Raw genomic sequence first — 14544 nt, 5'->3', positions numbered from 1 at the left:
TTAATTTTAAGCTTAGTGCTATCAAAATATTGATTCACCATTAAAAAAAAAAACTGTTTTATTAGGTTCAGAAATCGCTTACATACCGGTGGTCAAAAATTAGATCAGAAATACAGAAAACACGAAAACTTCGCGAAAAGTTAATGAAAGATTGCGAAATTTCGCAAAATTTCTTTAAATCAAACTAAGCTTCTTTCTTCATCCAAACTATTGTTAATTAAGGGCACGATCATACCAAAAAACGCAAAGTCAAATGTGCCCCGGTGTCAAATGTACCCCCGCTTACCCTACACAGTGTAATTTATGTTGAACATAAACTTTTATTCCCTACCTTTTTCCTCTGCAAACGGGTCTAATTTATTCAAATGTTTAAGTCGTCTTCGAAGTTATTTTTAACTAAGCGGCAGCCAAAAAATTTTTATAAACGACATAAATAAATTAAAAGTCTTACAAATTTTGCCAACAGAGTTTGAATTTCAATTAAAATCTTCTTTCAGTTTGTAAGTATCCATTAATTTATCATTTTTCCAAATTAATAGATTTTACTGCTGGATATACAAAAGTACATGCACTTCCAACAGTTGTTCATTTTTTTTTTTTTTTTTACAAAATCCTTGCAAAATTAATGACAACATCTGTGATTGAATTCTAACTCAACCATCATCAGGGAATCAAAATATTTTCCAACAAACCCCTAAACATCCCCAGAGAAACCCATCTCCAAGGACTTCAAATCCGAATAACCTTTTGTGAGTGAATCATTCAGAATATAAAACTGCCATAAGGAAATCAATCAGTTTTCATTATTTCGCACATACTTATAAAAATGTCACATTGCGAATTCGTTCTAATGATGCTATTAGAGTTGAAATAATGACGCAAGTTTTGTGAGGTCCTCCGCAAAAACTCTCAACTCTCGAGTTTCGTTTACTGTCATTTCGAATAGAAATATTGAAAAAAACAAAAAGAAATCCAAAACCGGTAAACTGGGGTGCGGATGTTTTCAAACCATAACCCAACAAAATAATAGATTTCTACCACCTATATAGCAAAAAGGACCTTCAATTGTTATTGTTATTTCCTTGCAATTCAATTAAAAAGGATACGACAGGGTGTTGATGAATTGATTATGTTTTTTTTCTCTCGAAGCGTGTTCTGATAATATTGGTTGCCTTGTGTTATTCGGGCAAACCAAAAATGACAATTTTTTTTTTGTTTGCAAATAATACTTTGCCCTGGCTTAATGTCCTTCACCCAGTTTTGAGCGTGTAATGAAAATGTCAAATGCTCCTTTTTTTTGCCCTTCTGTTAGGGTGTTTTGTATGAATGAATTGCTGCGAACGCATGTTTGAGTAGATGGTTTAGCAGAAGCGACAATCTGTCGAGATGCACTCGTAAAATTATGTTGTCAATGCTGGGGGTCGAATAGATGATCCTGGCTGGCAGGACTTCTTCTTCGTTTAGGAAATTGTTCATATATCATTTCTGATGAAATGGTCACAAAAGTTTTTTTTTCGAAATATATATTTTTTTCTTCCTTCCTTTTGATTTTGGAAATTGTCCTGTTGTGTTTTTGTGTGCAGATGCAATGGCAAAAGGACTTGCTCGCAGTGATGACTCTATGTTGTGTGAATGTGTGGTAATAATTCTGAATGGATATCCTGGAGGGAATTTCATTCAATATTTTCATTCTCTCTCTATCTATCTAGAAGGAAATTTCTTTTTTTTTGTTCTACTTTGAGTATTTTTGATTTAGTTCTGTGAAGGGTTTTCATTGCACCCCGGTGGTGATGTTTAATGCGATGTGGCGTATGCGCCATTGAAAAAATCATGGATCATGCTGAGTTTAAGAAAACACGAATCCTTTTTGAGATATTTATTCAGTCGTTTTTTGAGTGTGTGTGAGTGAATTGTTGTATTGTTCTTTTTTTCTAATTATTGTGAATTTAAATAATGCACTTGAATGGAAATTGTTGTGACATAAAAATGTGAACCAATTTTCCATTCACCTTTCGAGTAGGTACTTACCTTCCCTTTTTGGTCGGAAGAGTTTTCTAGTATTTTTTTTTTTTTTTGTTTACTATTTGTTGGCATGTGGCTTAATTATGAGTTTAAAAAAAACTCAAAAAGTCATTTATTCTCACAAAAGAATTGCTTTGTGTAGGGCAAGGTAATATGGTAGACCACCTTGATGATATTTTTGCTGCTAAGTAAGTTCTCAATATAAATTCATGCTGTGCAATTGAAATGGTACTTTATCTGGGAATTGAGATGCTAAAATTCGTTTGAATATAATGACAATTGGAACTGGTTTCTTTTTTAAACTGACTTTAAACCTACGAAACATCTTACACAGCTTGAATTTAAGTTTAAGGAACCTTAATCTTACAACTAAAATCATTTTTGAATTTTCATTTTGAACCTAATTTCTTAATTTAATAAAAAATCACTTTTTTGTAAACTATTTCAATTTTTACTTGCTCTATAGGGCAAGTATTGGTTTCGTGTAGAAAAAAAAAATCGAGGTTTTAATCAAAACCAACATTACGATGATGGAGAAGATCAAAAAAGTTTTTTTCGTCATGCCGTCCGTCGGTCTGTGCGTCTGTGCGTCCATCTGTACATCGAGCTAGGGCCTAAACGGATGGATGGATTTGCTTGAAACTTGGTACAGATGATTTTTACGTAATTCCCTAGACCCGTTTTTTTTTATTTTTTTAATATCTCCATTTTAACGCATACCTCCCACATAACGTTTTCGAGGTATTGCAAATTTCTCAAAAACGGCCCTAACGATTTTGATCAAATTTGGTGTGCGGAATACTCTTATTGATTCCAACAAAACTGCGTTTTTAGTTTTTCTCAAAAAATGCGGAGAATGGAAATATGGCGTTGCCGTTTTTCGAAAATTGACATATTTTTTAAGTTCATATATTTTATCAAAGCATTAGTTATTTTATTTAAAATTTACAGAGACCATTAGGTATAAAATGTTAAAAAAAAATATTTTTAAAAACATTTTTGAAAAAAAAAAATTTTTAATTTAATTTTTAAACTTTTGATTTTTTTTTTTTGATTTTTTTTTCTATAAAATCTTAAATTTCCAATAGATATTTAAGATAAAGATACTGTGAACTACAAGAGCAAGTACGTGCGACCCAGTCGTGCATTTTATTTTTTTAACTTTGTTGATTTAATGTCGATTAAAATTAAATTTAAAATTAACAAAATTTAAAAACCGATTTATACAAACTTTGATGCATCGAACTGGAATTTCACTTTTTAACAACAAACAACATTAGTTTCTGCGCAGCCCAGCAACTTTTGTTTTCAATCTACAGTTTCTAGAAAAGAAACACAAATTTGAAATTTGTTTTTGAAAAAAAAAAAAATTGACAACAAGAAAATTAATCAAGCTAAAAACTTCTGCAAAATAAAATAAAATTCACATTTTTTTGGATTTTGAACTTTTATTAAGAAAAAAACCTTGACAAAAACCTTTGAAAAGCTATACCTATTACATTACTGACATAAGAAAAATTAAAACTTTTTTTTTCAAAATTTCTCCACTAGCCTCAGCAAATTGAAAGTGCAATTTTTAAATTTAAAATCTTCTAATACATACATAATGTATATAAAAATCTCATGTCGCAGTGTTTGTTACCAGACTCCTCGGAAACGGCTGGACTGATTTTTATGAAATTTTGTACACCATATCGGATAGGTCTGAGAATCGGTCAACATCTATTTTTCATACCTCTAAATCGTTAGGGTGGTCCAGCCAAATTTTTTTATATCTTCTTGGAACGATCCTTTCGAAATTTTTTGTGTATGTCGGTAAGTCTGAGAATCGGCCATTCGACCAACATGAATTTTCACTTATGATAAAATGGTAAGGGTGGTCCAACCAAAAAAATTTCTATATTTTATTGAAATGATTTTTATGAAATTTTGTAGGCATATCGGGTAGGTCTAAAATCGGCCAACATCTATTTTTATACCACCAAATTATTTGGGGTGGTCGAACAAAAAAATTTTGTATGTATTTTTTTAACAATTTTTTGAAATTATGTGGGTACATCGGGCAAGTCTAAGAATCAGGCAACATCTATTTTCATACATAATCTTGATAATGCGATCAATAGAACTCAAAAAACACATTCTTTTATTTATAAAGACCTGTATTTGATATTGTGACCCGATTTTTTTTGGAAAAGATTGACACACTCCAAAATTGGAAGTAAATAGCAGAAGAAGCGTAGGTAACGAAGTCCGCCGTGTCAGCTAGTTGAAATATAAAATTACCCAAAGGAGCTACAAAATTTATTTTTGCATAGCAAATTAGAATTTAATTAGCTGCAATTTTGGACATAAATAAAAATAATAATTTTCTTATTTTCATCCGCTAACTTTAGTATAACTTTATCGAAATTTAGAAAACAAAAAACTGTTGAGGCTACAAAATCGAAGTTTAGTTTAAGAGAATTTAAAGATTTCAGCTTTGGAGGCCAGATTTTGTCAACTAACTTTCAGATCTATTTAAACGGAAAGTTTTACAACTCAAGAACCATGCGATTGCGAGCGACACATTTTTTGTTTGCGCAAGAAATAAGTAGTTAATTAAAAAATTAGTTGCAATTTTTGAGATTAGGTTTTTTTTTTGTACTCCCACAAAATGTCCGCCAAAGTATGGGATATGTTTTAAATGGTGGCGTTATCAACCGCTCTTTGCTTTCAAGAAAATTTCTCAAATTATATTGAAGGCTTTGAATGATCAACAACGACTTGTGTGTATAACCTTTACCTCTAAATTTATTGGCTGGGGTTATAGCTATTTCACGGGGACCAGCCTAAATTTTGCTTTTTTGAAAATGGTGAAACTTGGATTCAGATGCAAGAAACCGATAGACCGAGAGCCGGGAGCAGATTTCTTGCGTGAGAGGTAACCGATTCATATGAATGTCAGAGGTAGCGTGGGTAATGGTGATGACGAATACCTTAGTCTGCCTGCATTTATTTGGGCCGTTGGTTGTGGAGAAAAAGCGCATCAAAAGTACCATTTTTCTGAAAATCGATTTAGTGAGGGTACCCACTTAAAATTTATTGATAACCAACGCCACATACTCACTGATAACAAATATACCAATGGCAGACATTTTAAGTGCGGCCAAAGCCCCGGCAGACTGTCCCGAAAATGCGTTTTTTTTGGCGTTTTTAGACTTTGGGGTAACCACCTAAAATTAATCGCATCCTATAGCGGTGGACTCCCTGATAACAAAAATACCCATGGCAGACATTTTGAGTGTGGCTAAACCCTCGGCAGACGGTTTTGAAAATGCAGTTTTTCTGAAAATTGATTTATTTAGGGTAACCACTTGAAATTAGTCGCATTCTGTAGCGGTGGACTCCCTGATAACAAAAACATACATGGCAGACATTTTGAGTGTGGCCAAACCCCCGGCAGACGGTTTTGAAAATGCAGTTTTTCTGAAAATTGATTTATTTAGGGTAACCACTTGAAATTAGTCGCATTCTGTAGCGGTGGACTCCCTGATAACAAAAATACCCATGGCAGACATTTTGAGTGTGGCCAAACCCTCGGCAGACGGTTTTGAAAATGCAGTTTTTCTGAAAATGTATTTATTTTACTTTTTCACATAACTCGCGTATTATTGGTCTTAGCAAAGGAAAAAAACTTCAAAAAGTTTGCAATTTTTTATATAGGAAAAAGGTTCTACATATTACAGGGTAATTTGCAATAGATGTAACAAAAAACCTAGGCGTGTAGGTTGCACTCAGGCAAGACAAAAATTGTATAGTTTTAGGCGGGGAGGGGCAAAAACATTGCAATTTTTTATATAGGAAAAAGCTATATAAAAAATTGCAAACTTTTTGAAGTTTTTTTCCTACAGATCGAAAACGGTCTGTCAAATCGAAAAACCGTTAGTGTAATAAATGAAGGTAATAAAAAGATCTACAACTTTTACTTCAAATTAATTTTTAAAAAAAGCTCAAATAAAAGAGATATGACGAAAATAAGAAAATTACCCTTTGACTTGCTTCAAAAAAACCACCCTAACTCTTAAACCGAAGGTTTAATCGAAAAAACTTATTTAACATATTCTGTAGGAAATTCAATTATATTTAAGATTGCTATACAATTTTTTCTGCTAGGTCCAATAATACGCGAGTTATGTGAAAAAGTAAAATAAATACATTTTCAGAAAAACTGCATTTTCAAAACCGTCTGCCGAGGGTTTGGCCACACTCAAAATGTCTGCCATGGGTATTTTTGTTATCAGGGAGTCCACCGCTATAGGATGCGATTAATTTTAGGTGGTTACCCCAAAGTCTAAAAACGCCAAAAAAAACGCATTTTCGGGACAGTCTGCCGGGGCTTTGGCCGCACTTAAAATGTCTGCCATTGGTATATTTGTTATCAGTGAGTATGTGGCGTTGGTTATCAATAAATTTTAAGTGGTTACCCTCACTAAATCGATTTTCAGAAAAATGGTACTTTTGATGCGCTTTTTCTCCACAACCAACGGCCCAAATAAATGCAGGCAGACTAAGGTATTCGTCATCACCATTACCCACGCTACCTCTGACATTCATATGAATCGGTTACCTCTCACGCAAGAAATCTGCTCCTTGCTCTTAGACTACGAAATTCTTTGTAAAAATTCTAGCTTCATTAATTTTCAATCAGTTTTTTTTTTTTTTTCCTATTTCAAAGTAGACTTTCGGACATTTCCAAATAAAATTATGAAATATGGTGATTTTGGTAGAAAAAAACCCGATTCTACAAACTAAAGAATGTCAAAAATAAATTTTCGTCACATTTTGACGAAATTTTTAATGTAAAACAATTCTTGTCAGACCTTATAATTTTAAAGAACGTAATCAATTTTAAACCGATTTTCAAAACAAAATAACATGTTTTCGCTCTAAAAAAAAAAAAAAAAAATAAGTAGAGAAAATGTGAGAAAAAGATTATTTATTTAATTCTGGAGCATAAAAAGTTTGTTTTACAACGTTGAAAAAATCTGTATGTTTTCATAAATGGGGAGGGTGACTAGTCACTAATCGTGCATTTATTTAGTTTTGAAAATCTTTTCATATGTCCATAAATTCAAAATTCAAAAATATAGGTACAAAATGCGTGGGAACAAAGTTTCTTCAAAGAGAAAAAAAAAAACAATATTTCCTCTGATATTTTCACATGCATGCAAAATACTTGATGCAAAATCAACAATCAATCTACTTTCATCTTAAAATTCTAGATTTCTCATATGGCGCAGCATTAATTATTAAATGAATGCGATGCGGATGATGCAGCACATAAAAACTCATGCCGCCAAAAGATCAAAACAAACGCAGAATAACACACAAGCCTCTATCTTGTGTGAGGCCCCTTAAACAAACATTGTTACATCGTTAAAAATGTTTTATATGTATATTTTTGTGCAAAAATTTAATAGCTTCAATCTGAAAAAAGAAGCTAAAAGAGGTTATGCCGCTTTTGTCGGTTTCACATTGTTTTTGACTGAAAAATATCTATACGAATATAGATACAACATTTTTGATAGATGCTTTTTTGTGCTAATCTGTAATTACTGTGTGGAATTGTTTTACATTATGGGAGAGAATAACTCTTTTTATACATTTTCGATTCAAATCACCACATTTTGTCATCATATTTCCTCCCATTTAGTGAAATCCAAAAAACCGACAACATGCAAAAATAGGCGCAAATGGATGAAGGGTAAAGTACTCATATGGAAACATAAATATACGGCAACGAAAATAATTTCACAAAAAAAAAATCAAATAGAAAAAGATACAAATTCTATATAATCACCAATAACACCATCTATTTATTTCCAAATGGCTGCTGTAGGCCGGTATAGAGTAATGGCAGCGGTATGTGGCTCGGGCGGCCGCTACCCGGGTATTAATTAAAATGTCAACAAAATGTGTTGTCATATAGATTGATGCCTCCTGCCCTGTTTCTATACATTCGAAACCAGACATGGATGTGGGTGATTCCGCTGGCCTATCTACAGTCTCCCTTAAGGCTGGGTGTCATTTTGGACGGCCAGCGGGTGGCTCGGAGGGCGATATGATGGCCGCACACCATCACCACCGGCTCGGCTGGTCATATCGCCTCGTTGGATTTAGTTAGTTTTAATGAGAATCGCCACCAGAGCAAGTGGGGCGGACCGCGCGCTGCACTAATCGGATTTCGTTAGCTGTGCGCGATGATGATGAAAATGATTATGATGCTGGCTGATAAATAATTGTATATCCTTATCGACCCGAACCCGCTTTGTCATATATAGTTGACAGTTTCTCTTATTTTATTTTTTTTTTTATAGAAATACAGTCAGCATATAGTTTTGTATATTTTGAAACAAATATGAGGGCTGATGTCATATCCGTTGGCCGATGCATTTTGGCCTCGTGTCAATATCTCACCCTCTGAATTCTTATCCGATATCAGCGCCTGGGTAAGTTTTTAGCTTATTAGAGACGAGACACCAACCATTTCTATATTCTTTGATCTCAGATTAAGATTTCATTGTTATATACACAGTTTTTTTTCACTCAGGAACTCGGGTAGTTATAGAAACGATTAATGTCCTTCGCAGGATGTTTCTCTTATATGCGTAGTTTCATCCAAACGTGATGTTTCAGCCTCAAGTGTAGGCATGAATTCCTGGCGATAATACTCATATTGACTTGGTTTTGCAACACTTTGTTCCTATAGAACTTTTTGACATTGAAAACTTTTGTCGTTTAAGTGCGAAGAGTGATATTTGAAGAGGGAAGAAGTGTTCTATTATAAAGAACCAAAATGTGAAGAAAAAAAAAAATTATAGACGCGCCCAGCGCCACACGTGTCAATAATGATGGTTTTGGAGATTTTATTTTCTTTATTTTCGGATATGAATGTGAAGGCGTGATGCCATTATTTTGATATAATGCTCAGATATGAAATGTTTTGTTGCTATACGTTGCAAAGTTTAGCTTTTGAGAGTTGAACTCGTAATAGTCCATCCCCATCAGAGGTGTTTCTCAATAACGTGTTAAAAATAACCGTAACAAGATATTTATAAATAAAAATATATATACTTTCCTACACGTTTCTAATAATAATAAATACATAAACCATATTGAAGAAACACTGCAAAAGCTTTTGTTTTGCTCGGGATAAAAAGTCACAATTTTTTTGCAATTTTTGAATAAAATTTGTTAAGATGGAAATACGGCCTTTTGTTTATTCACTCCTCAATTAGAATTTAATTCTTTAAAATTTCATCTGCAGGGAGTCAATGAAAGATCATGAATTTAATAAAGATTAAACTTAATTAATATTACTACGTTGCAAAAAAATATAATGGACAACTTTTTTGATTTTTGACTTTTTTTTAGAAATAAATTCAAAAAGATTAAACCTAAAATAAGACGGTTAAAGAAATCGGTCAATGCGTAGGCTCTCTGACTTCACCAAAAAAAATAGCTTTTGACGATCACGCGGTACCCTTGTGAAAAATTTCAAAATCATTTTTACGTCAGAGTGTCAATGCGTTGATGGTTTTAGTTGTACGTTTAACTGCAGGAAAACAATGAAAATCTTAGGAAGGAGGAAAAGCTGTCAAAATTTTGTTGAACGATTTTCAAAAAGTACGCCTTTTTATTTTCATGTCAAAAATAATAAACGTCAAAAAGTTTCGTAAGTTAAAGTTCAAAATTGATCAACTCTTGGCAGTTATTCCATTTCCACTGACTCCGGGTCCAGTTCCGACACCATTGCTTACCTATTATAATCTGCAGTAATGCTTGCTTAGCTTTTGTTTTCCGAATTGAGCAAAATTCTTCTTTACCTAACCTATAAGTAGTACATTTTTGGTTCTAAATTTATCATAAGTTCGTTAGAAAAGTCTGCTGCATATGAATACATAAAAATAAAACACCCAAACCTTTTGCAATATTGTTGGGTATTTTTGCAAATAACCGCAAGCAAAAACTCATTACCGCGTTCATTTCTTTTTATCTTTTCTAAAAAAAATAATGTTCATCGCGTCTTGCATTCAGAACTTAACAATTGTCCTTGGTTGGTAAAAAGTGCGCAACATTATTTTATTGCACTATACAAAAAATAGCAATAAAAAAGAAACTAAATTACCTCAACCCGAGAATTCTCCTTATTTTTGTTTTACGTAATAACCACCGATGCCTTTTTTTTCAAACAAAGAGTGCATTTTTGAGAAAGGATATAAAAATTTAAAAAAAATTATCCTTGTCATTTCTTTATTTTTTACCACCACGCGTTATATTATCTACTGACTTTTTAACTATTATGCAATAACCAAATGGTTCAGGGATCAATTTTTAACCGAAACTAGAGTTTTTTGCCTATATTTCCCCGGAAATCTGATATTTAGGGCCCATGAAATATTCGCATTTTGCATGAAGTTATTAGAATGTAGGGATGTTTTTTTTTACTGTTTTTGCTTAGATAATATTCAATATCGCAATTCTGAAAATAGAAATGAACTCTTAGAGGGTTTGTTTTTGTTAAATAAACAATAATTCCCAAGAGAAATCATAAATGCGGAAGAGCGTAAGAGCAGTCTTAATAATTAGTGAGGGGAAGTTTTTTATTGTTATTTTGAATTAGACAATAGTAGGGTGTTCATGCAAAAATTTTATCATGCGAATACTTTATAAATAGTCTCAGCAGGACTAGAATATTGAATAATTTTACACAAACAAATCTTGGGAATTTTTTTTAAGGTAGAGTGCGTTATATTAATATATTTAACTTAAATAGAAAACCAAATAATTCTTAGCCCTTTTAAATCAAATGTTAAAAAATATAAGTAATCCTATTAAGCTGGTTGGCTAGTGGTGTGCATTCATGTGCATAATTTTTTTGTTTGTGTGATTTAAAGAGACGATGATGAAAAACGAAGTCTAGCAACTGCTTTTTTTCAGATCTTTCTTGTAAAGATAATAGAAATTGAAATTTGTGATACTTGCGTAAATTTTACAACAGTACTCAAGTAACAATTTGGCTTGCATAAGATCAAATTTTTTCGATTCGACAAGCTATACCTTGTAAAGGTTTAGTTTGAGGCTTGATTACACAAGTCAACCATTTAGGATAGAAAGGAAGTCTCCTTAAGACTTCCTAGAAGTGTTTAGAAGAGGCCTTGTAAATTTTAGTAAAAGAAGACCCTTTTAAGACCTTTTTGAACCGTTCTAAGAAAGCCTCGTATTTTTAAGTGACAGAAGGCCTCCATAAGAACTGTTCCAAGAGGTTCTTTTTTTCATACTTAGCATTGTGTTTATCTTTTAAGTATGCAATATTTTCTTCTTGTAAGTAAAAGTATGCAATTTCTGTAGTGGATTCGAGAGAAAAATTTGCAGAGGTACGTGGGATCGATTCCTGACCGGGCCAAATGTGAAATTAAAAAAATGTGTTCTTTTCGAATTAAAATAAAATTCTTACGATTTCATAATAACAGATCACCCGTTTCAATGGCCAAGAAAGAAGAAAAAACTAAATTGTTATAATTAAAAAGAAAAAAAAAATAGAAAATTCAATAATTTTTTTTTATTCATAAATTCAACATCTTATAACAACCTCTATAAGCCCTTATTATAACATCCAAAGCAAGTGATCGTTTCCTTAAAGAAGCTATAGCCTCGCTAAAATGTTTCAAAAGCTATCAGCTTGTGGATATACTGCGAAGGATGGTCTGGAGGAAATTCGGTAATGTCCGCTAAAACGATTTACATAAGACCTGTCCTTCTTCTTACACAAGTCAAAAAATAGTTTGCATTGAACAATATAAAAGTTAAATTGTTATTTGGGTAACCAAGGAAAAATTAAAAGTTTTCAAAAAAGTTAAATTTTGAAAAAAAGCTTTTTATACCATTTTTGGATGTTTTTCCTAATTTTGAATTTTTTTTTGTTTTTTCTTGGTTTATCTAAAACTTAAACGATATTTATCAATAAAATGTTCAAATAAACTCAAAACAATATGATTTGGCTCATAAAAAAGTTCAAAGAAGTAAGTCATTTAGACCTGCAGAAATATGGTGTTTTACTTCATCTCAAAAATTCAAACCCTCACAACAGAAAAACTGCTTGATGAATAAGTCTGAAACTTGGCATATTAATTTCAGGTATATTAAACTTCAATAATTAAGCCCCAGTTTAATCTTATCACCCAAAGAAATTAAATAGCGGTAAATTTTCTAAAAAACCGTAAAAATGTATATTTTGATAGCTTTTCTTAATTGATATAAAAAATAAGAAAACAATTTGTTTAACAAAGCAATTAATTTCTTTGTAGAGAATTGAATGAAATTTTTAAATGTGTCCTTGAATATTCTGTACAGTGATCCGTTGTTGAGATATTGATAGTCAAAGTCAAAATTAAGGGTTTTTGGTTTGATGACTGATATTGCAGTTAAAAAAAATCGTAGAAGTTTGAAACAAAATGAATCTTAAAGCCAAATAAATAGCCTTTCTAAAAATAATAATCATTTTATCAGAAAAAATTTTCCCACTTTCTTAAGAGAAAAGTAAAAACAAACAAAAATTGGAAAATTTTTGTTTTTTAACAGTTCCAACGATTTAGTTATTTTACCGTTAGAAAGAAAATATTTTAACATTTAATCCTAAAACAAGAAGAATAGAGCTTTTACATGCTTTTTATTTTGTCATAATGCGATCATTTTTTACTGACATACAGCCTATCGAAAATCACTAAAAAAATCACGTTTTTTTTTGTGTTCCCTTAATTTTTTGGGCTAGTGTATAATTTTTCATCAAAGAAAGTCAAAATAATTTAAATAACAACTTGACTATCAAAATTGAGACTTGTTTCCAGCTTTTGACACTTAACCTAATAAAAAACATTGTTGTGTAAACTAACAAGGGGCAGACTTTCTAAAAAGTTGGTCGGTATTCAAAGGTTTTCCGCATACTAATATTGACCTGATAGATGGAGAAAGAAATGGCCAAATAGCCAGATAGAATGTCAAACAGGGGTCAAGTTTGATTGCTAGGTACCCCGAGTTAGATTTTTTACGATTCCTGAATTTGTCCTAAATAAAAAGTATAAAAAGAACCAAAAAACAAATATTGGCATTTTTTTGTAAATATCGAAAATCCCTAAAAATTTTATTAGGTCAAAGGTATACAAAAAAAATTGTAACATTGTTTAAAGTTCTTCCCTGGAATCGTCTATTGATAGATGAGAGTTTTTATATTTTTTTGGCAAATATCATAAAAATTAGTCTTCTCAACCAAACTAGAGCGTTAAAAAACAAACTTTCAACACAAAAGAAAAATGTCCTTTCGACGAAAACAATATCCTTAGTTGAATTTGTTTCTTTAAAAATAAATACAATTTCAAATGAATTGCTTTGTATATCATTAAAACAAATTGGATTTTGCATTGTCATTTTGATATTTTTTATTACACCATCCAAAAACTACTTTTGTGTGTATTTTTACGGATTTCCATATAAAAATTAGCTCTAGGTAACCATAAACCATCAAAAACGAACCAGCCAACAGCGCGAAAAATACAAATTTTTTTCAAGAACTTCGCAATAATAACATTCATCCAACAAAAAAATGTATTCTACGAAATTTGAAAAAAAAAGAAGAAAAACAAGAGCAAAAATATAGATCACTCTCTCTCTTGCATACAATGTCCTTTCCTAGGAACTAGATAGACTCCTGATGGTGATGTAAAATATTTTTGCATATTTTTAGCAAAACAAAAAAAAATAAATATAATAGAACCATTGTGTTTTATGTGTGTGTTGTCTAAAAATTAACTGCCGGCAAAACAACGGTCAATTTTCGGTCATCCACTGGATTTTTATTTATGGATATATGCTCTTAATGTTATAATTTTTTTTTTTATTGTGTGCCAAAAAAAAAAGAAATCCCATAAAAAAGGTCCTTAGAGATGCATTTGCATTTTACGGTGGCGACGATGCGCGCAAAGGACAAAATAAAAAGAAGAAAACATCCAGGACAACAAAAAAATAAAACAGAAATCAACACAAAAATATTGCCACATCATAAAAACAGAGCGGTTGTTGTTCGAGAACAAACACAAACAAAAAAAAATCCAAATCAACGCGCAGAGTGGTGGTGTGTCCTGTACCGATGTCCTGTCCAGTGCCACAATATGAAGGTCCTGCAAACATACAATATCGCGTTCACGTCGTGACAAAAAAGAACTACATTTTCGTATAAAAATGTGTGCGAGAGTATAAAAATCAACTTTAGCACTCGTGATGCGACCAAGGTGTTTTTTATTGCTGCCAAAACCCTGGTGGATTTATGAAAAGCCCGTTTCTTTGTTTGGTGTTCGTATATATATCTATGATCCCGGTCACTATGGTCACATTCCAGTTTCCAGATACATAGGTGGACAGAGTAGTCGTTCGCTCTATGGCTGACATAGTGGTAGTAACAGTCAATAACAAAGATTTCTGGTGGCAATC

General features: G+C 32.0%; 1 long non-coding RNA gene across 1 annotated transcript in view; it reads left to right on the top strand.

The window, feature by feature from the left end:
- Window positions 1-413: 413 nt before the first annotated feature.
- The window catches only part of LOC129910605 (uncharacterized), a 77240-nt gene continuing 63109 nt past the window's right edge, over window positions 414-14544 (top strand). Inside the window, exon 1 of the long non-coding RNA XR_008771527.1 lies at window positions 414-500. This is a non-coding gene — a long non-coding RNA (uncharacterized LOC129910605). The remainder of the gene's footprint in view (window positions 501-14544) is intronic.

The sequence above is a fragment of the Episyrphus balteatus genome, chromosome 2 (genome assembly GCF_945859705.1).
Source record: "Episyrphus balteatus chromosome 2, idEpiBalt1.1, whole genome shotgun sequence".
NCBI lineage: Eukaryota > Metazoa > Arthropoda > Insecta > Diptera > Syrphidae > Episyrphus > Episyrphus balteatus.
This window is presented reverse-complemented; position numbering and strand designations above follow the sequence as displayed.